Raw genomic sequence first — 25592 nt, forward strand, 5'->3', positions numbered from 1 at the left:
CATGACTACTAATGACCCAGACACTTCAGGAATGGAGGTCTGGGTCACCCTACCAGCTGAGGTGACTGCTGAGGACAAAGGGAAAATGGAATGGGTGGTGGAAGAAGGTAGTTCTAAATACCAGTTACGGCCACGTGACCAGTTGCAGAAACGGGGACTGTAATTGTTATGAGTCTTTCTTCCTTGTTTAATTATATGTGTATGTAGGCATACAGATAGATAGCAAATATTTTTGTTTTCTTCCCTCCTTTATCCCATTACTTATAAAATATAAGATGTAAACGGGGATAGTGCATTCTCAGTTGTACACGTTAGTCATATGATGCTAGGCACAAGTATGACTTTATAATTGTCTTTATTTAGAGATTATGTATGGTTTAAGGAGATGTGTTCAGGTGCCAAGCTGGCAAAGGGTGGACTGTGGTGGTTAATGTTATGCATCAACTTGGCTCGGCCATGATTCTCAGTGGTTTGGCAGACCCTGGCTGATTGCTCTAACATAATGTAATATAATGTAATCACCTACATGATGAGATCTGATATAATGTAATCACCTCTGCGATGAGATGTGATATGAGCAGCCAATCGGTTGAAAGGAGGGTTTCCTTGGGGGTGTGGCCTGCCTCCAGTATGTAAATGCGTATTCCAGCAAGGCTCACTCTCTCTCTCCGGATCCTGCATCCAACTCGTCATTATCTGACCTCCAGTTCTTGAAACGTGGTAAGTCAGCAGCCTGCCGCCTCACCTGCAGATTTGGGGATTTGCCAGCCCCTGCAACACGAGTCAGGAGAAGCCTCCAGCCTGATGCCTGACCCATGGATTTGGGACTTGCCAGCCTCCACAACTGTGTGAGCCATTTCCTTGAATTAAATCTCTCTATTTATATTTATATTTTTCACTGGTTTTGCTCCTCTAGAGAACCCAGCCTAAGGCAGTCACCATGACTGGGTCTACTGGATGGCAACTGTTTGTTTGTTTATTTGTTTTAATGAAGAGAAGGGCTATACAAAATTGAAACAGAAAGCCATATCCTAACTAAGATAACCACAAACACGACCTGGAGTCTCACACACGCTGCTTGCTAGCTATGCGATCACGGGCATGTTGCTAAAACTGAAACTGGTTTCCTCATCTTCAAAATGAAAAAATACACAGTGCGCACTTCAGAGAGTCGATGTGTGAATTAATGAGATGATCCATCTAATGTGTCTGGCACAGTTAACATATCATAAACGACCAGTAATTTATGCTGTTTGGCTTTTTATTTGCTCTTATTTCTATTAATGCTATAGGGTTCCATCAATTCAACTAATTGTTCTTATATTCTGCGTAGTCAATTACCAAACTCCTAGATTTACTGAATATGGATTAAAGCAATTATACTTTAAATTTGTAATTAACTTTGAAACTCACACATATATTTATATTAAAGTTACAAATATTATAAATATTAATATAAAAAGAACTATAAATATATGTTTATATACAGTATATACATATACGTATACCTACCCGTTGCCGTCGAGTTGATTCCGACTCATAGTGACGCTATAGGACAGAGTAGAAATGCCCCATATGGTTTGCAAGTAGTGCCTGGTGGATTCGAACTGCTGACCTTTTGCTTAGCAGCCATAGTTCTTAACCATTACGCCACCAGGGTTTCCACATATATATATACACTGGTAATACATTGTTATCATTCACTAAAATTGAATATATTTATTTAACCTTATATTTTGATCTATATGATTGAAGTCAGTGAAATCTTGCTATTTCAGACTCCCTGAAAAGAAGGAAATGACCTCATCTAAGTATTGGGAAGTATGAGTTACTGTGCAGTTTGATTTCTTTCAAAGGTAAACAGTAACTCAGTGGAGTTCGAAACAAACCCATAATCGCTCAGCCACAACTCCAAATAGCTCTGAAAACAAGTGTTTTTGGTAACAACACCGACCTAAACAGAAACACAGCTCTTATAGTCTTTACTCCCCTTAGTGAGAATATTCACACCATCGAGGCAGAAATAACTAACGTGTGGGACAGCAGGGTGCCACACAGATTGTGCCGGAGTGGTATGTACTATACGGCGCCTGTGTGGGAAGGAATTTTCTAAATTCTGAGAAGTGTCTTTTTTAATTCTGAAATTTATATTCTAAATTTAAATGTTAAATTCTGAAATGTAAGCGCCATTTAAATTCTACATCCTGAAAAATCCCGAATTCCAAAACATGTCTCGGCACAAGGGTTTTGGATAATGATAACACATGTGCTATGTACTGCGTAGGTCCAGTCCTGTTAAGAAGCTTTTGGTTTAAAAAACAGAGAAGCCAGACCTGCATTTAGAATATTAAATGAGAGCCTAAAGAAAACCAAAGTGAGAAATTTCTGACATGGAAATCTAGGGATAAAATAATATTTCTGCCAATCTCGTCTCTCGGCAAAGGTAAAGACTTAAGGTATACACCCCATTTTTATCATAGCTTAAAACATTCAAAACATTCTAATTATTAAGACTATTTGTAAAATCCTGTATATCAAAGTGGAGTCCCTGGGTTGTACCAATAGTTAAAGCCTTTGCTGCTAAATAAAAGGTTGGAGGTTTGAGTCCACCCAGAGGCACCTCTGAAGAAAGGCCTGGTGATCTTCCAAAACACAGCAGCCATTGAAAACCCTACCCTAACACACACAGGGTCTCCATGAGCCAGAATCAACTTGATGGCAAATGGTTTCTTTATCAAAGCACTCCAAATACGGCGGATAATACAAACCAACTTCTATTTTACTGCAAAATTTCTCTGAATACATAAAAACAAAATTGTAAGTAGAACCAAATGATTCAATAAAATAATTGCAGCTGACAAGATTTCTCACCTAAAACAGCGAATACTTTACAAGTATTCAAACCTTATAGCTCAATTAGAAATACATCCATGTATGTGCTATTTGGGCTTTTTAGGGGGGAATATTTAATTTTCAAGCAATGCTGCCCACGTAATAATAGCACTAAATTTGTTCTTACTAAAACAGACAACAGAAGAATCAATTCTACCTCTTCCAGGCATTCTAAGGCACGACACAGTTTACTTTGTTTTTTGAACATGAAGAGCCAGATACGGTCCATCTCCAACTCTTTTTAACTACACACTGCAATGTTTCGAGGGTTACGAAAGAAGAAAAACTTCTCTAACCAACAGTTTACTTGAGTTCAATGGAATATTTGGCAAATCATGCACAATTCACGAAATAATCTGCGACACTTTCAAACACAAGATTCAAACTGAAACTTTTCCAACGATTGTCCTAGTTCTTGAACATTTAAACATATTGTATTTATTTAGTTATTTAGGCGGGTTTAAGTTGTTGAAGCCATATTGCCAAAAATACTTATTTCTATTTCCATTTTGCTACACAAACATTTTTGCTCCAAATGGGCCACTGCTAAATTAGTTCACAATGAAACTGTATCCAAAAAAGCAATTATGCTAAATTGTAGCGCAATGATTCAGAAATCTTCATATTTTTCTTAGTCAACTGCTCCTTCTGTAGTAAAAAATACGTATATATGAAATCTTAGACGGTTTAGGAACATGTCTATATTGAGTAACTTAGACACTTGGTGGGTATTTTCCCGGGGATTGTGTAAATGGCCAAAGGAAAATTTATTTCTAAGATCAAGTTCCTTCTGCTGTGCCTGATTCCAGCGCTGCATTTCCCGGGACACTTGTACTGTCTCCGCCCTGCCTGCACGTCTGGGACACCTGATGAGGCCCTGTCTCGCGCTCACAGTCAGCTCAACCCTGACCTCGGCGCGTCCGTTTCCCGACTCCTCCCTGGCCCAGGTCCGAGCCCATCTTTCCCATAAAAGGAGCTGAATTTCTGAAAAGTAGGTTTAGGAGAAAACCGGGCAAAACCTATCTATTCTTAGTCAAATAGTTTTATCAAATTGTACTTCCGATTTTAAAGGACCCTGGGTGTAACTGCCCCGGTGTGACTGAGCACCATTTTTTAAAAGGGGTAAAGGATGAACACAGCTGCACCTTCGCTCCCTTCCCTAACAAAAGAATGCGAATAGGCCGCAGCCTCCGGAGGTCCCGGGACGCGGCGGCGCGGGCCCGTCCCCCGGTCCTCGCGAACCGTGCGGAGGGAGCGCGCGCGTTTGGCCACACCTACCTGTCCCAGGTGAGGCGGGGGCGGAGCCGGCGCAAGGCGCGCCCCACACCTGAGGCGGGGCCGAGCGCGTTTCCTCGCGGGTGCCCGGCGCCTGGGCCGGGTGTTGGGGCTCTGGAGGCCGGGTCGGGGGGCCCTGGCAGCGCGGCGGCTGCAGCGGGCCACGTAGGGGGGCGCGTCGCCGAGTCAGCTGGGGCACGGTTCCGAACCGCCGGCTCGCCGCTCCTCCTGCTGCGGGTTCTTGCCTCAGCCGCCCGGTGCGCCGCGCTTCCTCATTTTGGGCAACTTCCTTAAAGCGTCCGGGCGGGTGCCCGCACTTCCTCCCGGCCGTGGCGCCTCGCCGGGCGAGCGTACCGCCACCGACCCGCCGGCTAGCGCACGGGCGCGCCCTGAGCGAGCGGGAAGGTCCCGCGCCACCCCACCCCGCCCCGGGAGCGCACGCAGCTGGGCCGGCCTAGGGTGGGGCTCCGAGGCTCCCCCAGGTGAGAGGTGGAGAGGGAGCCTGGGAATACATGGCTTCTCCAAACAGGCTTTGCCCGCGCCTCCTTTCAGGCCAAGACAAGGCTCAGGGACCTTCATATGTAAAGAAGGCGGGACAGCCAACAAAAAGAAATGTCTCCTCCTCCACCGTCTCACCTTACGTCTGTTAGTTTTAAGACTTAAAAACCCAAAACCAAACCCCTTGCTTTCCAGTCAATTCCAACTTAGGAGCCACCAAAGTACTATCCGAGTGTGCTTTGAAATTGCTTAGGAAGAGAATCTTGTTGACTGTATGGTTTATTTAGTCACCAACCCAAGATGTTCCCACTGACAGGGTGATCAAGAGGTCTGTGGAATCTTGAAAAGTGGCTTTCTGCCTAAGGTGAGGAGTCCCTGGGTGCCACAAATGGTTAATGCACTAGGCTGCTAACCACAAAGTTGGAGGTTCAAGTGTTTCCGGAGGTACCTCGGAAGAAAGGCTTGGTAATTTACTTCGGAAAAATCAGCCACTGAAAACTCTGTGGAGCATAATTCTGCTGACGCATGGAATCGCCCTGAGTTGAAATTCACTCCACAGCAACTGGTTTGGTTTTGGCTTTTGACTTAGGGGAACATGTGACTTCCCAAGACATCCGTACGTGGTTCCAACTGGTTCAGTGCAGCCATTTTCTGAGCGCTTTAATTACTGGAAGGTTCTTTATACTGAGTTTAACTTGCTTCCTTCTACTTACAATTGATTCGAACCTCTGGAGCTAAATAAATTAAATTTAATAATTTTTCTATAGTGCTTAAAATGTTTGTAAACACTCATTCCTTCCCCCCCCCTTTTTTTTTTCTGTTGGACATCTCTCTTTAAAATGTTCCCACTAGTTTTCAGACCCTCAACCTCTTGGCCGCGCTGGTTGGCAGAGTCTGTTTTACTCTGAGCCAAACACAAATCAAAATATTGATATTGGCACAGTGGTTGAGAGCTACAGCGAGCCACAGCTGCCAACCAAAAGGTTGGCAGTTCAAATCCGCCAGCTGCTCCTTGGAAACCCTATAGGACAATTCTACTCTGTCCTATAGGGTCGCTGTGAGTTGGAATCGACTAGACGGCAGGCACACAACGACAACAAAGTGTACAATTCTGTGACATTAATTCTGTTTATTATGTTGGGCAGTCATTAGTGCTATCTCTTGCTAAAGGTTTGCATCACTCCCGACAGAAACTCAGTTCCCCTGAAGCAATAAATCTCCATTCCTCTCTCCTCCCAGTCCCTGGTAACCACTAATAAACTTCTGTCACTATGCATTTGCCTATTCCAGTTATTTCAGATAAATAGGATCCTACAACATTTATCCTTTGGTGTCTGACTTAGTTCACTCAGGGTGTTTTTGAGGTTCATCCATGCTGTAGCATATATCAGAACTTCATTTCTCTTTATGACTGAGTAATATTTCATTGCACGTATATACCACACTTTGTTTATCCATTCATCTGTTGGTAGACATTTGGATTGTTTCCACCTTTTGGCAGTTGTGAATAATGCTGCAGTGAATACAGGTGTACAGTATTTGTTTGAGTCACTGCTTTCAAATCTTTTGGGTATATACCTAGGAGTGGAATTGGTGGCACAGCGCTTGGGAGTTCGGCTGCTAACCAACAGGCGGCAGTTTAAATCCACCAGGCGCTCCTTGGAAACCCTATGGGGCAGTTCTACTCTGTCCTATAGGGTCGCTGTGAGTCGGAATTGACTCGACGGCAGTGGGTTTGGTTTTTTTTTTTTTTTTTTGCACCATTTTACATTCCCACCAGCAATAGACAAGGGTCCTAATTTCTCCACATCCTTGACAACACTTGCTTTTTTTTCTTTTCTTTTATGATAGCCATCCTAGTGGGTGTGAGATGGTATCTCATGGTGGTTTTGATTTGCATTTCCCTAATGAGTAGTGACTTTGAGCATCTTTTCATGTGCTTGCTTTGTAGATTTGTAGATCTACAAATCATTTGTAGATCTTCTTTGGAGAAGTAGTTGAGTCCTTTTCCCATTTTTTAATTGGGTTGTTTGTCTTTCTGTTGTTGAGTTGTAGGAGTTCTTTATATATTCTGGCTATAATACTCTTATCAGATTTAAAAAAAAAAAAAAAACACGTTGCTGTCGAGTGGATTCCAGCTCATAGCGACCCTGTAGGACAGAGTAGAACTGACCCATAGGGTTTCCAGGGAGCGCCTGGTGGATTCAAACTGCCAACCACTCTTAACCACTGTGCCACCAGGGTTTCCTATGAGGTATATAGTTACCAAATATTTTCTCCTATTCACTTTCTTGATAGTCCTTTGATGTTCTGTTTAACTTCTGTATGCTATTTCCTTTTTCATTTTGCATAGTTGCGGGTTCATTGTTTTTATCTTGCTCATGCTTGGCAGCTTTCTCTAGACCTTCTCTTTGCTCTTCCTCTGTGGGTAATGGTTCCTTGATTCCTACGTGATATGCTTTTTCTTTTCCCCTTTCTGGGTTATAGTTTGAGAGCTTAATATTCCCTTCGTATCTAATTTTCTGTAGTCTTGGAGCGTGGAAGATGAGAGGGTGGGCTCGCTGGAATTACGTTGCACTAACTGGGGTCTTCCCTCCCTTAGGAGACTGTGCTGAATACACAAGGGTCCACTCCTCCTAGTTGGGAAAGGGAGAGGGGCAGAGCTTTCCCCACTCCTTTGGGGGGTACCTTCAGGCTTCAGCTCATTCCCCAATTAATGTGGATCTCTGGAGTCTTCATACTTCTATCAGAGAGTCACACCAGATCGCCGACCTTTCTGTTTTTACCGTCATCTCCACAGCAGCATTGTCAATACCCCACAGTCAAAAACTGGACAAGCTAAGGATGAACAGTGCCTTGGTCATCTAGTGCTGCTATAACAGAAATACCACAAGTGGATGGCTTTAACAAAGAGAAATTTATTCTCTCAACAGTCTAGTAGGCTACAAGGCCAAATTCAGGGTGCCAGCTCCAGGGGAAGACTTTCTCTTTCTGTCAGCTCTGGGGGAAGGTCCTTGTCATCAATCCTCCTCTGGTCTAGGAGCTTCTCAGCACAGGAACCTCAGGTCCAAAGGATGCGCTCTGCTCCAGGTGCTGCTTTAGTGGTGATAGGCAGTCCCCCATGTCTCTCTGATGATTCTCTCTTTCATATCTCAAAAGAGATTGGCTTAAGACAATCTAATCCTGTAGATTGAGTCCTGCCTCATCAACACAACCGCCACTCATCTCATCTCATTAATATCATAGAGACAGGATTTACAACACACAGGAAAATCACATCAAATGACAAAGTGGTGGACAGTTACCCAACACCGGGAATCATGGCCTAGCCAAATTGACACACATATTTTGGGGTGACACAATTCAATCCATGACAAACAGGGATTCCTTTTTCTTCTTTCAAGATTTGATTAAGGATTATCAGGAAGTTGTGGACTCACAGGACGTCGTTTCAGAGAGGTGGGAGCATGACCTCACTGTGATACTCTCTAACTTCTGTTTCTTACATGCCAGCACTTCAAGCTCATCTCATGAAGTTGTTCTCCTTTTCTTGTTTGGCTACTTTGGTAACTTATAAATTTTGTTTGTTTGTTTTCTCTCCCCTTTCCCACGTCCCCTTTTTTTAGGGAGGGTCTCTCTTTTTCTACATATTGGGGATTTGATATTTTGTAAATATTTCACCACTTTTATCCCAGAAGGTAATGCTACACAAATTTTATTATAGAATATATGTAGTACATTTTAATATTAGAAGCAAAATGTTCCCATCTTTCATCCTTTTTAAATTAAAAAAAAAAATTACACATGTTAAACATGATATATCTGTTAGGATGCTTTAGATTACAAGCAAATGAATACTCAGCTCAGTCTATGAAAATGATAATATTTTATTGACACAAAATGGAAGATATATTAAGATAAAATTCACATAGTATAAAATTCACCATATTAACCATTTTAAAATGTAGGTTTACCTTAAAAAATATATATAGTAACTCATCCCCATCTTGTCTTATGAGGGCAAGTTAGTTTTGATAGACCAACATGTCTGATGGTATCCCAAGGTTAATTTCTTTATAATTCCCACCTCTTGGTAATGTCTAACTATCTGCCAAAATACCACAGAATGCAGTAGGAGGAACAACTTTCTTATGCCTGCATTCCCCAGCCAATTCAACCACGATTTAAAGGTGAACTTTGACCCCATAATGATGGACATTTCTCTTTTTCTTTTGTCAGTGAGGTTTTGAGAAAAAACAGAGAAAGGTTACTTAAGGAGCAAGCATACAGTTTGAATTGCAGTCACATGAGTTTAAACCCAGGGATAAGAACTCTGTCTAGGAGTCAGACGCATGGGCTCTAGTCCCAACTCTGCTCCTTTCCTATATGTTTGACTCTGAGCCAATCATGTGTCTTCTGTAGATCTATGATTTCTAATGAAATTCAAGTCAGAAAATAACTGCTGAGTGTCTTTTATTTGCCAGATGCTATCCTAAGCCCTGGTGGCACAGTGGTTAAGAGTTTGCCTATTAACCAAGAGACCAGCAGTTCAAATCCACCAGCTGCTCCTTGGAAACCCTATGGGGTAGTTCCACTCTGTCCTCTAGGGTCACTATGAGTTGGAATCGACTTGATGGCAATGGGTTTGTTTTTTTTGGTTATCCTAAGCCTGACCCAAGCCATGGTGCTTTTAGTCACCTCATATGCATGAGAAAGCTGGACAATGAAAAAGGAAGGCAAAGGAAAAGCTGATGCATTCGAACTGTGTTGTCGGCAAAGAACGTTGAATATATCACGGGTTTCCAGAAGAACAAACAAATCAGTCTTAGAAGAAATACAACCAGAATGCTTTTTAGAAGCAAGGATGGTGAGACTTCAGCTCACTTACTTTGGACACGTCATCTGGAAAGTCTAATCACTAGAAAAGGACATCATGGTTGGTAAAGTAGAGGGTCAATGAAAGTTAGGAAAACCCTCAGTGAGATGGATTGATCCAATAGCCACAACTGAAACATACTAACCATCATGAAGATGGCACGGGCCCGGGCAATGTTTCATTTTATTATGCATAAGGTTGTCATAAACCAACTCAGTGGCAACTAACAACATCCTAAACCCTGGAGATTACAAAGGATAAACAAGAATGGAAGCCTAACCTCAAAAATAACTCCCCTCTTCATACATTTCAATAGTTAACCATCCCAGAACTAAAACAATTCCCGAGGCCAACTCTTCAAAGATTAGACTGGACTATGGGACACAAAATGATACTTGTGAAGAATGTGCTTCTTGGCTCAAGTAGATACATGAGACTAAATGGGCAGCTCCTGTCCAGAGGTGAGATGAGAAGGCAGAGAGGGTCAGGAGCTGGTTGAATGGACACGGGAAATCAGGGGTGGAAAGGAGGAGAGTGCTGTCACAGTATAGCGGAAGAAATTAGGGTCACATAACAATGTATGTATAAATTTTTGTATTAGAGACTAACTTGAATTGTAAACTTTCACTTAATCTACGACAATAAATTTTTTTAAAAAAAGCAAATAAGGAGACAGGGAGAGCATGGCATAGGGAAATGATTTCATAGCCAGAAATCCAGCTGAATTCACAGCCTGGCTGGCACTGTACTTGCTAGGGGATTGGGAGCTATGGTCTAACTACTCTGGGTTTTAGTTTCTTCATCTGTAAAAGGCATCCAGTAAAGTCCTTTCTCCTTAAAAAAAAAAAAAGAAAAAGCAAAAAAAAGTTAACCATGCATTTTGCCTAACAGGTTACTCTCTAAAATTATAATTACTTAATTGGGAGGTAGTCCAAGCTATTATTTTTACTTTAATGAAAATCACTTCAATAAAATGTTTTTTCTCATTCCAAGACATCTTTTCATTCCTTTTATTTTTCTTTTTTTAGTGCAATTCAATTTTAATGTGATATATATATATATTTTTTTCCACAACATACCCATTTAAAGTATACAATTTAATTGTTTTATTTCAGAGTTGTACAACCATCACCACAATCACTATTAGAACTTTGTTTAACCACGAAAAAATTCTGTACCTGTTAGTAGTCACTTCCCATTACATACACACACACACACACACACACACACACACACACACACACTCTCACACTCTCACACACGGCATCTCCCACTCCCACCCTAGGAAAACACCAGTTTACTTTCTGTTTCTAAAGACATGTCTATTCTGGACATTTCGTATAAAATGATTGATCCTATATATGGTCTTTGTAACCAGCTTCTGTCACTCATTGAGTTTTCCAGTTTCATCCATGTTGTAGCTGGTATAGTACGTCATTGTTTTTTATTGTCAGATAATATTCCATTGTATGAATGTACCACGTTTTATTTATCCAGTAGTCATTTTCCTCTTTGTGACAATTAGAAATAATCCCGTCATGAACATTTGTGTACAAGTTTTGGTGTGGATGTATGTTTTCCTTTTTCTTGGATATATACGTAGGAGGGAAATTAGTCATTCTATGTTTAGCTTTCTGACAAACTGCCAGACTGTTTCCCAAAGTGACGCACCGTTTGGCACACCCACCTGCAAGGTATGAGGGTTCCAATTTCTCCCCATCCTCACCAATGCTCGAGATGGTCATCTGGATTATAGCCATTGTAGTAAGTGGGAAGTGGTATCTCATGGTGGATTTGACTGGCATTTCCTTTCTGAGTAATGATGTTGAGCATCTTGTCATGTGCTTATTAGCCATTTGTATACCTTCTTTGAAGAAATGCCTGTTCAGATCCTATGCTCATTTTTTTATTAGGTTATATGTCTTTTTATTATTAAGTTGTCAATAAGAATATATATATATATATTCTGGATACAAGTTCTTTATTAGATATAGGATTTCCAAATATTTTCTCCTGTTCTAAGGGTTATTGTCTTAGTCATCCAGTGCTGCTACAACAGAAATACCACAAGTGGATGGCTTTAATAGAGAGAAATTTATTTCCTTACAGTAAAGTAGGCTAAAAGTCCAAATTCAGGGTGTTAGCTCCAGGGGAAGGCTTTCTCTCTCTCTCGGCCTTCTCATCAGTGTTCCCCCAGACTAGCAGCTTTTTGGCACAGGGACCCCGGTCCAAAGGACACGCTCGCCTCCTGGCACTGCTTTCTTGATGGTATGAGGTCCCCAACTCTCTGCTTGCTTCCCTTTCATCTCTTGAGAGAGAAAAGGTGGTGCAGGCCACACCCCAGGGAAAATCCTTTTACATTGGATCCGGGATGTGAGCTGGGTAAAGGTGGTGGTACAATCCCACCAGAATCCTCTTTAACAGAAAATTACAATCACAAAATGGAGGCCAACCACACAATTCTGGGAATCATGGCCCAGCCAAATTGATACACACATTTTTGGGGGGACATAATTCAAACCATGACAGTTACCCTTTTACTTTATTAATGGTATTATTTATAGAACAAAAGTTTTTAATTCTGGTGAAGTTCAATTATCTATTTTTTCTTTTGTTGCTTGTGTTTCTGGGGTTGTATCTAAGAAATCATTGCCTAACCCAAAGTCATGAAGATTTACTGCTATGTTTTCCTCTAGGGATTTTATAGTTTTAAATCTTATATTTATTTTTTTTAGCATTTTATTGTGTTTTAGGTGAAAGTTTACACAGCAAATTAGTTTCCCATTCAACAATTCATACGCAAATTGCTCTGTGACATTGGTTGCCATCTCTGCAAAGTGTTGGCAACTCTCCCATTTCCACCCTGCTTTCCCCATTTCTATCCCTCCAGGTTCCCTGCCCCTCCTTGCCTTCCCATCTTTGCTTTTGGACAAATGTTGCTCATTTGGTCTTATACAGTTGATTGTTCTCAGGAGCACATCCCTCATGGATGTTCTTGTTTATTTTATAGGCTAGTCTATTATTTGGTTGAAAGGTAACCTCTGAGAGTGGCTTCAGTTTCAGATGAAAAGAGTGTCTTACAGTAATAGTCTCAGGGATTCCTCCAGTCTCTATCAGTCCAGTTAAGTCTAGTTTTTTGTTTTTTTTTTTTTATGAATTTGAGTTTTGTCCTACATGTTTGTCCAATTCTAACTGAGACCTTCTACTGTGTCCCTGGTCAGAGCAGTTGGTAGTGGTAGCCGGGCACCATCTAGTTCTCCTGGTCTCAGGCTACAGGAGGCTATGGTTTGTGTGGGCCGTTAGTCCTGTGGACTAATTGTGTCCTTGGGTCTTTGGTTTCCTTCAGTCTCCTGTGGTCCAGATGGGAGATCAGTAGTTGTATTTTTGATGGCCACTCGAAAGCTTTTAAGACCCCAGATGCTACACCAAACTAGCATGTAGAACATTATCCTCATGAACTATGTTATGCCAGTTGACCTAGATGTCCCCCAAGACTATGTTCCTGAGCCTTCAAACCCCGTAACTCAGTCTCATGAGATGTTTGGCTATGTCTAGGAAGTTTCCATAATTGTGCCCTCTATGTGTTCTATTATATGTATGAATATATATGCAGCACATTCAAATATGTATATACAAATGCCCACAACTATACCTATATATGCACATGCATGTATTCCCATATGTCTTTCCACACCTATCAGCATACATTTCTACCTATGTTACCACTCACAAATTTTGATTGTTATTACTGTTGTTGCAGAGCTGTATATGTTGTAGCATTTACTGTAATTGACCTTTATCCTTGCATACCTCTCAGTGTCTTCATTTACTTTGTTCACGTTGTGCTGACTTCCTCTCTATTGTGGATTGCTTTTGCCTTCACCAGAATTAACATGTGTCTACTATCTAGTAAGTAATTCCTCCCCCCTCCCCCTCCCATCCCTGGTAACCATCAAAGAATGTTGCTTTCTGTGTGTAAACCTATTTGTCTTAGACTGGGTTCTCTACAGAAGCAAACCCAAAAAGAATATATATATATATATATGCAGAGAGAGAGATTTAATTCAAGGAAATGGCTCATGCAGTTGTGGAGGCCAGCAAGTCCCAAAGGCAAAGGCATGGGTCAGGAGTCAGGCTGGAGGCTTCTCCTGACTCACATGGTTGCAAGGGCTGATGAACCCAAAATAGGCAGGTCAGATGGCAGGCTGCTTGTTCATGGGGATCTAGGAGCTGTCGAATCCTAGAATCTGCAGCTCCAGGCAGGAGGCTGCTGGCTCACGTCCCAAGAACTGGAAGTCAGATGATGACGAGTCAAATGCAAGATCCAGAGGGAGCAAAAGCCAGTGAGCTTTGCCAGAAAGTCCATATATATTGGATGCAGGCCACACCCCCAAGGAAACTTCCCTTACAACTGATTGGCTGATTCCATAAGATCACGTCTTGGATGTTAATACATTATATTACAAAATGGAGGATAAATACATCATTATATAACGGCCAAACTACACCATTACATAATTGCCAAGCTACATCATTACGTAACTGCCAAACCACTGAGAATCATGGCCCCACCAAACTGACAAATAACCTCATCCCTTGGGAACTTGGCACCTGTACACATCTCCTTAAACCATACACAATCTCCAAAGAAAGAAAATTACAGTCACACTTCTGTCTAACATGATACAATTAACATGAGTACAACCAAAAACACACTCCCTCCATGTACATCTTATATTTTATAAGTGGAGAAAATGAAAACATTTGATGCACACATTCAAACAAGGAATACTTATAACAACTATAGTCTTCGTTTCTACAACTGGTCACATGGTTGTAAATGGTATTTAGAACTATCTTCCACCACCCATTCTGTATTCCCTTTGCCCTCAGCAAGCACTTCAGCTGGTCATGGTTCTTTGCCTGGTGGGGTGGACCCAAACCTTTATTCCTGAAGGGTCTAGGTCATTAGTAGTCATGTCAAAATTGGATTGCTGTAGTTTTCCATTGACTTTAATCACAGGGCACGGTAGTACTAAGAGACGTTCCAAGGAATCACCTGTATTCCAGACATACTCTTCTTTATTGCCATTAGGTAGTATCAATCCAATTTCCCCTTGGTAATTAGGATCAATTACACCAGCCAGTATTGTAACTCCCTTCTTTGCGTGTTGATCCAGAGGCATGAAGAACCCAAAGTGGCCGGGAGGCATTCTTAACTTTCAGCTCAATGGAATCAGTGTTGTGTCTCCTGGTGGGAACATACCGCCCTTTGGAATTAAGACTCACAGAGTATAGGGTCGCAGGGACAGGAAGGAAAAAAATTTTTGAGTGAGCCACTAGGGGTAGCAGTGTGTGGTGCCACTCCTATTTCCACCCTTTGACTCCTGAACCCATGAATCCTAGCTATGGGAGAAACAGCACCATATAGTGGATGCTAGCTTAGAGCATACACGGCCTCCTGGAGAACATTGCCCCAACCCTGCAAGGTATTGCCATCTAGCTGGCACTGTAATTATGTCTTTAGAAGGCTGTTCCATCGTTCTATCAAGCCAGCTGCTTCAGGCTGATGGGGAACATGGTAAGACCAGTAAATTCCATGAGCATGGGCCCACTGCCACACTTCATTAGCTGTGAAGTGAGTCCCTTGATCTGAGGCAGTGCTGTGTGGGATACCATGACGATGGATAAGACATTCTATAAGTTCATGGATGGTAGTTGTGGCAGAAGCATTGTATGTAGGGAAGGCAAATCCATATTCAGAGTGTCTATTCCAGTAAGAACAAAATGCTACCCTTTCCATGATGGAAGCAGTCCAATAGAATCAGCTTGCTACCAGGTTGCTGGCTGATCACCTCGAAGAATGGTGCTATCTCAGGGACTCAGCGTTGATCTCTGCTGCTGGCAGATTGGGCACTCAGCAGTGGCTGTAGCCAAGTCAGCCTCGATGAGTGGAAGCCATGTTGCTGAGCCGAGCCATAATCTCCATCCCTGCCACCATGACCACTTTGTTCATGAGCCCATTGAGCAATGTTGGGAGTAGCTGGGGAAAGATGATGGCTGGTTTCCACAGAACACACATCCTATCTACTTGGTTGTTAAAATCTTCCTCTGCCAAGGTCACCTTTTGCCAAGCATTCACATGAGACACAAATATCTTCACTTCTTTGGCCCATTCAGAGAAGTTTATCCACATACCTCTTCCCCATACCTCCTTGTCTCCAATTTTCTAGTCATGTTCCTTCCAAGTCCCTGACCATCCAGCCAAACCATTGGCTACAGTCCATGAATCAGTATACAGTTGTACATCTAGAGATTTCTCCTTCCAAGCAAAGTGAACAACCAACTGAACTGCTTGAAGTTCTGCCCATTGAGAGGATTTTCCTTCCCCACTGTCTTTCAGGGAGGTCCCAGAAAGGGGCTGTAATGCTGCTGCTGTCCACTTTCAAGGGGTGCCTGCATATCACACAGAACCGTCTGTAAACCAAGCCTGAGTTTTCTCTTCCTCAGGCAACTGATCATAAGGAACTCCTCATGAGGCCGTAGGTGCAGACTGGGAGATGGAAGGTAATGTGACAGGAGTGGAGACCATGCGCTACTTCCTCATGCAACTTACTTGTGCCTTCAGGTCCTGCTCGGGCTTGATCTCATATATACCACTTCCATTTAGTGATGGAGTGCTGCTGTGCACACCTGACTTTATGACTCTGTGGGTCAGACAACACCCAGTTCATGATGGGCATCTCAGGCTGCATGGTGACTTGGTGTCCCATGGTTAAGTGTTCAGTCTCTACTAAAGCTCAGTAACAAGTCAAAAGGAGAGTAGTTATCTGCAGAGGATGGCAGGGCTTTGCTCCAAAATCTTAAGGGTCTGTGCTGTGATTCACCAATAGGGGCCTGCCAAAGACTCCAAACAGCATCTCTATCTGCCGTGGACACTTCACGCACCATCGAATCAGCCAGATCATATGGCCCGAGTGGCAGAGCAGCTTGCATGGCAGCTGAACCTGTTGCAGAGCCTTCTCTTCTTCTGGGTCCCATTCAAAACTAATAGCTTTCAAGTCACTTGATAAATAGGCCAGAGTAGCACACCCAAATGAGGGATATATAGTCTCCAAAATTGCAAGAGGCACACCGGGCATTGTGCCTCCTTTTTAGTTGGTCCTCTTATTATTTCCTTCCCTCTGTTATTTTTAGTTTTTTCATTACATCATACAGTTTTTTCAATAGACCCTCATAGACACCCCATAGTTTTCTCTTCTTTTGCTAGTTCCTTAAGGAGTAAAGTTAGATTATTGATTTGAGATTTTTATTATTTCTTAATATAGGGATTCACAGGTATAAATTTCCCTCTGAGTACAAATGTAGAGTCGTCATAAGTTTTGCTATGTTGTATATTTGTTTCCACTGATCTCAAAGAATTTTCTGACATCCCCTGCAATTTCTCTTTTGACCCTGTTGGGTAAAGGACTGGTTTCACCCTAAGTAAGGTGATCTTTGCCCTGGGCTCTTGGGAAATAATTCTTGGTGTAATTGTGGTGCCTTGGTCTGGGACTTCCAGGACACACCTGAGAATTTTTGCTGGCAAGTGGGGGCTGGCCAGTCAAGAAAAGACTCACTTGGAAGGCTAATCTCAACTAGCCTCTAGAGGCATGGTTTAGCCTATCATGCAAGACTGGCTGACAAAATCCCTGAACACAGAGGCTCAGACGGATTCCTGGTTGATGAGAACATCTGCTCTTAGTAGGGTAATGCATCGCTTGGGACATGGAATATCTGCACTGGGAATGCCCCCAGATTCAACTGTTGCATCTCTTCATTTGTATCCTTTTTGATTATAATAAATATGTATGATATACTCTAATGAATTCTGTGATTCATTCCGGTGAATTATCAAATCCAAAGGGGCAGGAGGAGCCGGCAGGTCAGAACATGTGTGCAGCAGGGTTGTATCCTTTCACCATACTTATTCAATCTGTATGCTGAGCAAATAATCTGAGCAGCTGGACTATAGGAAGAAGAGTGCAGCATCAGCACTGGAGGAACGCTCATTAACAAGCTGCGATATGCAGATGACACAACATCGCTTGCCTAAAGTGAAGAGGACTTGGAGCACTTACTGATGGAGGTAAAAGACTACAGCCTTTAATACAGATTACACTTTAACATAAAGAAAACAAAAATCCTCACAACTGGACCACTATGCAACATCATAATAAATTCAGAAAATATTGAAGTTGTCAAGGATTTCATTTTACTTGGATCCCCAGTCAACAACCATGGAAGCAGCAGTCAAGAAATTAATGTATTGCATTGCACAAATCTGATGCAAAAGACCTCTTTAAAGTGTTAAAAAGCAAAGATGTCACTTTGATGACTAAAGTGCGCCTGACCCAAGCCATGGTCTTTTCAATTGCCGCATGTGCATGGGAAAGCTGGACAATGAAAATGGAAAACTGAAGAAAAATGGACACATTTGAATTATAGTGTTGGTGAAGAATATTATATATGCCATGGAGTGCTGGAAGAAAGAACAAATCCGTCTTGGAGGAAGTACAGCCAGAACGCTCATTCGAAGCAAGGATGGTAGGACTTTGTCTTGCTCAGTCTGGACAAGTTAACAAAAGGGACCAATCCCAGGAGGATATCATGCTTTATAAAGCAGAGGGTCAGAGAAAAAGAGGAATACTTTCAACGAGATGGATTGACACAGTGGCTGCAACAACGGGCTCAAACATAACAACAATTGTGAGGATGGCCCAGTACCTGGGTGACTTTTCTTTCTGATATACATAGGGTTGCTATGAGTCAGAGCCGACTCAACGACACCTAACAACATATACATATATACAATGTAAAATATATAATATACATAAGATACATAATTAAAATTAATAATATATGTTATAATATCTTCAGGTAAAGATATATGAAGTAGCCCTCATGGCACAGTGGTTAAATGCTTGGCTATTAACCTAAAGGTCGATGGTTCAAACCCATCAGCCACTCCACAGGAAAAAGATGTGGCAGTCTGCTTCTGTGAAGATCACAGCCTGGAAGGGAGACAGAGCCAACACAGTGCCCTAGACAGATGTACCATACAGTCCCCCTGCAGCAAAGACCCAAAAATCTAAGCAAAACAGATACAAACGTCAATCCTGGAAACCTGAGCAACGAATGAAGGGATAAAGAACTAGATCAAAAACCAAATGGAAGAAGAAACTGATGGAAAACAGAACAAGGAGAGATACAGAGCGGAGGTCTCCTGCCAACTAACACGGTACAGCATCGCCATCTTGAAACACAGCCGGCAGTGACCTGGAGAGGGAGTATGGGAAAGTAACTTCACAGAGCTCCCAACAGGGACAGAGCACCGAGTAACCAGAGAAACAAGCCTTCCCACCCCTCACCCCTCTGGTGAGTAGAAGCAAGAACACCCACATCCAGTCAGCCCCCACCGCCGTGGTACACAATACGAGATTCCCCTCGGGCCCGCCCCACCTCTCCTGCTATGCAGATTTCTTTCTTTCTTTCTTCCTTTTCTTTCTCCCCCCACCTAGCTCTGTACACCAATTCTCCTCCCTTCCCACCAGCCCCTGGGTCCTCCCTGCCCCACTCGCCAGCTCCCATGGTGCTATTTTTTTCTTCTATTTCTTCCTTTTCTTTCTCCCTCAAACCTAACACTGACCACCACCTCTCTGCCTTCCTCCAACTCCCACTGTACTACAATGGCTAGAGAGCCACCGGCCTGCAGCCACCCTGGTCCACCCTACCCTTACCTTCCAGCTCCCACCTTGCCACCATTTTTTTTTCTTTCCTTTCTTTCTTCCTCCCGCCTAGCTCTGTATGCCACCTCCCCTCCCTTCCCACCTGACCCTGAGTCCGTCCCACCCCCACTCACTAGCCCCCATCATGCTACCATTTTTTTTCCTCTCTTTTCTTTCTCTATCCCACTTAACCGCATACACCACCTCCCTTCCTTCCTGGCCCACCGCTGCCCTAGGTCCACCCTTCCCCCACCCACTGGCTCCTGCCACACTGTCATTTATTTTTTTTCTTTCTCCCTCCCACGTAGCTCCGTAAGTGGCCTCCTCTCCCTTCCCACCAGCCCCCAGATCCACCCTGCCCTCTCTCACTGGCCCCCACTGCACCACCATTTTTTAATCTTTTTCGTTTTTTCTCTCTTTTCCTTTCTTACTTTTCTTTCTTCCCTCCCACCTAGCCCTGTACACCTCCTATCAGCCCTGCAGTTTCGTGGCAGATAGAGCAACACTGGTGCACTGGCCCCCACTGCACCAGGTCCACCCCACCCCAACCCGTATACCCCCAATGCACTGCCATTTATTATTTGATTTATATTTCTTTTTTCCTTCTCTTCTTTTCATTCTCTCTCAAACCTAGCCCTGTATGCCACCTCCCTCCCATTCCTGCCAACCACTGCCACACAGGTTAGAGTGCCCCTAGTGATCAGGCCCACTGCTGCCCTGGGCCCACACTGCCCCTCCCTTTCCACCATTCAACCACATGCTGAACAATAGGAAGCAAGCACATACCACAGCCTGTTCAACACCTCCACCCATTTGGCAAGGGGCTGTGAATGCTCCCACATTGCTCGACCAACATCAGGATACAGACAGCACCTACCGAGTCCACCCTAGCCACCTCACCAGACCAGTGTACAGTGAAGTGGGCTCGCCCTTTCTGCTGCTTCCCTGCCCACCCAGATAAGGTGGTGAGAGTTATCATGCCCACAGACGAGCAAGCAGCAAATCACGCCCAGCCCAATGACCCTGACATTCAAAACAAAAAAACTCATACCTATCGATAATCACACTGAATGTAAATGGCTTAAATGCATCCGTAAAGAGACAAAAAGTGGCAGAATGGATAAAAGAACAGGACCCATCAATATGCTGTCTATAAGAGACACACCTTAGAGACACAGACATAAATATATTAAAAATCAAAGGACGGAAACATGTATATCAAGCAAACAATAACCAAAAAAGGGCAGGGGTGGTAATACTAATCTCAGATAAGACAGACTTTAAGGAAAAATCCAGCATAAAAGACAAGGAAGAACGTTCTAATAATCGTTAAAGGGGAATCTGACTAGAAGACATAACCTTAATAAATATCTATGCACCCAATGACAGGGCTCCAAAATACATAAAAAAATCTATAACAGCACTTGAAAAGAGAACTAGATGGTTCCACAATAATAGTATGAGCTGCAATACACCACTGTCAGTAAAGGACAGAATATCTAGAAAGAAACTCAACAAAGATACAGAAGATCTAAAGGCCACAATCAACCAACTTGACCTCATAGACATATACAGAACACTCCACCCAATAGCAGCAAAATATACATTCTTTTCCAATGCGCATGGAACATTCTCAGAATAGACCACATTTTAGGCCATAAAGCAACCCTCAATAAAATCCCAAACACTGAACTAATACAAAGCATTCTCTCTGATCACAATGCCATAAAAGTAGAAATCAATAACAGAAAGAGAAAAAAAACATAAACAAATACATGGAAACTGAATAACACTTGCTTAAAAACAACTAAGTAATAGAATAAACCAAAGAAGAAATTAAAAAAAAAAAAATCTTAGACTCAAAGAAGAATGAAAACACATCATACCAAAACCTTTGGGACACAGCAAAGGCAGTGCCCAAAGGTCAATTTATAGCAATAAACGCACACATCAAAAAAGAAGAATGGGCCAAAATCAAAATGTTAGCCCTGCAACTTGAACAAATAGGAAGAGAACAGCAAAAAATCCCACAGCCAGTGGAAGAAAGAAAATAATAAAGATTCGAGCAGAAATATATGAAATAGAGAACAGAAAAAACAATAGAAAGAATCAACAAGACCAAAAGTTGGTTCTTTGAAAAGATCAGCAAAATAGACAAACCATTGGCCAAACTGACAACAGAAAAACAGAAGAGCAAGCAAATACGCCCAAATAAGAAATAAGATGGGGGACATTGCAAGAGACCCAACTGAAGTAAAAACTCATAACAGAATACTATGAAAAATTGTAATCCAAAAATTTGGGAACTAAAGGAAATCGACAAATTTCTAGAAACACACTACCTACCTAAATGAACATAAAATGAGATAGACAACCTGAACAGACCCATAACAAGAGAAGAGATCAAAGAGATAATTTAAAAAAAAAAAAAAACTCCCAACAAAAAAAAAGCACTGGCCCGGACAGCTTCACTGGACAATTCTACCAAGCATTCAGAGAACTCACATCAGTACTAATAAAATTTTTTCAGAGCATAGAAAAGGAAAAAATATTCCAAAATTCATTCTATGAAGCCAGCATAACCCTGATACCAAAGCCAGGCAAAGACACCACAAAAAAAGAAAATTGCAGACCAATATCTCTCATGAATATACATGCAAAAGTTCTCAACAAAATTCTAGCCAATAGAATTCAACATCATATCAAAAAAATAATACACCACAAACAAGTGGGATTCATACCAGGTATGCAAGGATGGTTCAACATTAGAAAATCAATCAACGTAATCCACCTCATAAATAAAACGAAAAGAATCACATCATCATCTCATTCAACTTAAAAAAAAAAAAAAGCCTTCTTTTTTTTATTGTGCTTCAGGTGAGGGCTTACAGAACAAATAGTTTCTCATGAAACAGTAGTACACATGTTGTTTTATGACATTGGTTAACAACCCCGCAACATGTCAACCCTCTAACTTCTCAATCTAAAAAAAAAGGCTTTTGAGAAAGTCCAACACTCATTCCTGATAAAAAAACTTTCAATAAAATTGAAATAGAAGGGAAAGTCCTCAACATAATAAACGGCATCTATACAAAACCTTGCCATAGTAGTTAAAGCTTTTGGTTACTTTCTGAAAGGTTAGTGGTTCGAGCCCACCAGCCAGTCTCTGGAGAAAGATGTGGCAGTCTGCTTCTGTAAAGATGTACAGCCTTGGAAATCCAGTGGGGCAGTTCTGCTGTGTCCTGTAGGGTTGCTAGGAGTCAGAATCAACTCAACTGCAGTGGGTTTGGTTTTTTTTTTTGGTATACAAAACCAACAGCCAACATCATTCTCTCTGAGATAGGCTGAAAGGATTCCCCCTGGGAATTGTAACTGCACAAAGATGCCCTTTATCACCACTCCTATTTAACATCATGCTGGAAGTTCTACCTAGAGCAATAAGGCAAGTAAAAGTATTATAAACAATGGTTCCATGAACACCCCTGTTTGTATATCACTGCATCCTTGATGGATATTTATGTAAATTATAGTGAGTAGTTATTTACATAGAAATATCATGTTCGAGGAGTCCCTGGGTGACACAAACAGTTCAGTGCTGGACTACTAGCCAAAAGGTTGGTGATTTGAACCCATCCAGAGGTGCCTCAAAATCCTGGCTATCTACTTCCAGATGGTTACAGCCTTGAAATGGAGTCATTCTACTCTGGACACATGGGGTCACCATGAGTTAGAATCCACTCAATGGCAACTAACAACACATCATGTTCAAACATTATTATTTCTAAAAATAATTTATTTTATTTTATTTTTGTAAAAACACACACCAATTCAAGTTCCTGCGTGTACATTTCAGTGACATTGATTACATTATTTGAGTTACGCAACCATTCTCATCCTCCTTTTTTCAGTTGTTCCTCTCCCATTAATTTACACTCACTACCCTCTAAGATACCTATCTAACCTTTCGAGTTGCCGTGGTCAATTTGATTCCAGATAGATAGATCTTAAAAGAGCATAATGCTTAAGGGCTTAAGGAAGACTTCCTTTACTAGTTAAGCTAAATATTGTTTCATTTTAATCAATATGTGGCACCTATTTTCAATAATTTTTAATTTATATAAAAATCCTCATTGTTCTGAAAAACTTCAGTTAATTTTATCTCATAGACGGTGATAAGAAAGAAGTGTGTTTATTTGTTTCATGTTTAGAATCTTCTCGAATAGAAATGCTAATTTAGATACAGTTTAAAGGATTAAAAAATGAATTATTCCTCAATATATAAAACAAATTCAACTCAGAGAAATATATTAATATCATGGACATCTGTCCTCTTATTTTTAAATAAACTTTCAATTTTGGATTCATTTGAGATTTACAGAAAAGGCGCAAAGATAGTACAGATAATTCCTATGTACCCTTCACTCTGCAGCCCCTAATGTTTTTTTTATTTTAATTTTTTTATTGTACTTTAGACGAAAGTTTACAGAACAAATAGTATCTCATTAAACAGTCAGTACACATATTGTTTTATGACACTGGTTAACAACCCCTCGACATGTCCACACTCTTCCTTCTCGACCTTGGAGGACTTTTTTTTTTTTTTTGGTAAAAATATACGTAGCCAAAGATACACCATTTTAAAAATTTCTACATGTACAATTCAGTGACATCGATCACATCCTTCCAGTTGTGCTGCTATTCTCACTAGCCTTTTCCAAATTATTCCATCACCATTATCTTCAACTCACTGTCCCCTAGGCTTCCCATCAAACCTATTGAGTTGCTGTTGTCAATTTGATCTCACATATATAATTTTTTTTTGTACCTTAGATGAAGGTTTCTCATTAAACAGTTAGTACACATATTGCCCTATGACAATGGTTAACAACCCCATGACATGTCAACGCTGTCCCAGCATCCTCTAATATTAGTGTCTTCTGGCACACTTAAGTGCTTTTAACTAACTGTTTGGCTAGCTGCACACTTACTATTGACAGAGAAGAAAAACCAGGACTGCCTTTATTAATTTTTCCGAGAGACTCAAAAATCCTTATGATTAGAAAGTTCTTCCTAAATTCTAAATTAAATTAATTTAAAAAATGAAACTAAATTAAAATAAATTTCAAATTAAATCCCTTTTGTGGCAGTTGAATTCAGCAGAAACAACAAAGGGTTCATCGTTTTCATTGTTAAAAATATAACAACTGTTTGGTTTAATGTCTACTTAAACTCAGGGACCAGGAAGGTGCTTGGTGAGCAGTCAGAGAGAACTGGCAAAGTCAGTCATCATAACCAGATGGTTTCAGGGCTTGGCAGGGCAGACACAACCCCATCTTTGGGTGTAAGCTGTTGGTTCTTTGGCTGCAGCTCGTTTACCGTGTGAGTATGCAGTGAAATCCTGGAGATCAATGAGACCCTGGCTTATAACTGGCAGTGTTTCCACTTCAGAACAGTCTCAGGCAGAGATTAAAGCTTTAGGGGTTTGTTTAGTGCAGATGCCTGGAAATAGAAGCCAGAAGTCAAATGCCTAAAAACTTGCCAAAAAAAAAAAAAAAAACCTCTCAGAAAAAGTGGCAGTTACACCACAGGGAACTTTTCAGCTTCCTTATGCCAGCTAAGCCTTCAAAGGGAGCACATGCTTTTGCATTTAAAATTAATTCCCTTTTTAAAACAGAGAGGGAAACTTACTTTGAAGAAATCACATGGTATAACACTTCCGGACAGCATCCATGCTGTGGAGGACTATGTCTAGAGACCTGTTGAATTCACTCACTGTCTAGTAGGATGTTCTGATGGTCCTGGCCTGGTTCTGATAGTCCATGATTCCTCAGTCCCAGAATCTGCCCTGTAGGCCAGGTCAGAAGAGTGAAATGCATCCCAGGCACCTGCCTCCAAACTGCTCTCCTATGGCTTAGCTGGAGACACGTACCCTTTCCCTGATGGAACTTGAACCAACCAACCATGTAGCTGGCATCCTGTTGGGGAATTCACATTTCTGCTTGGAGAGTGGGACTGGATCACCTCCAAGCTCTACCCAGCACTGAGCACTCCGCCTAGTGTGAGTGCCAACATGGGTGGGTGCACGCAGGCCCAACCCAGGATGCTGGGCCTGCTCTACACCAGGAACCCCCTGGAAACTCTGCTCTGCTCCAGGCCTGTTTCCTCCATCTGTAAGGCAGAGGTGCATCCGGGGATTTTGTCTACCTCTAGAATCGGAGTAGCCCTAAAATTTCCCTTCCAGTTTTGGAGAACTCCAATTTCTAGAAAGTTCTTTTTCATACTGA

The 25592-nt window shown here is 41.8% G+C and overlaps 1 protein-coding gene across 2 annotated transcripts in view; it reads right to left on the reverse strand.

Annotated features, from left to right (window-relative positions):
* The window catches only part of SYK (spleen associated tyrosine kinase), a 130831-nt gene extending 126433 nt beyond the window's left edge, over nt 1-4398 (reverse strand). The window contains exon 1 of one of the 2 annotated variants that reach the window (XM_023742129.1): nt 4171-4332. The gene's annotated coding sequence lies outside the window, so the exon portion shown is untranslated. Of the gene's footprint in view, nt 1-4170 lie in introns of both variants that reach the window. The other variant, XM_023742127.1, reaches the window with a different exon arrangement.
* Between the last annotated feature and the right edge of the window lie 21194 nt (nt 4399-25592).

The sequence above is a fragment of the Trichechus manatus genome, unplaced genomic scaffold, assembly GCF_000243295.1.
Source record: "Trichechus manatus latirostris isolate Lorelei unplaced genomic scaffold, TriManLat1.0 scaffold00201, whole genome shotgun sequence".
In the NCBI taxonomy this organism is placed as follows: domain Eukaryota; kingdom Metazoa; phylum Chordata; class Mammalia; order Sirenia; family Trichechidae; genus Trichechus; species Trichechus manatus.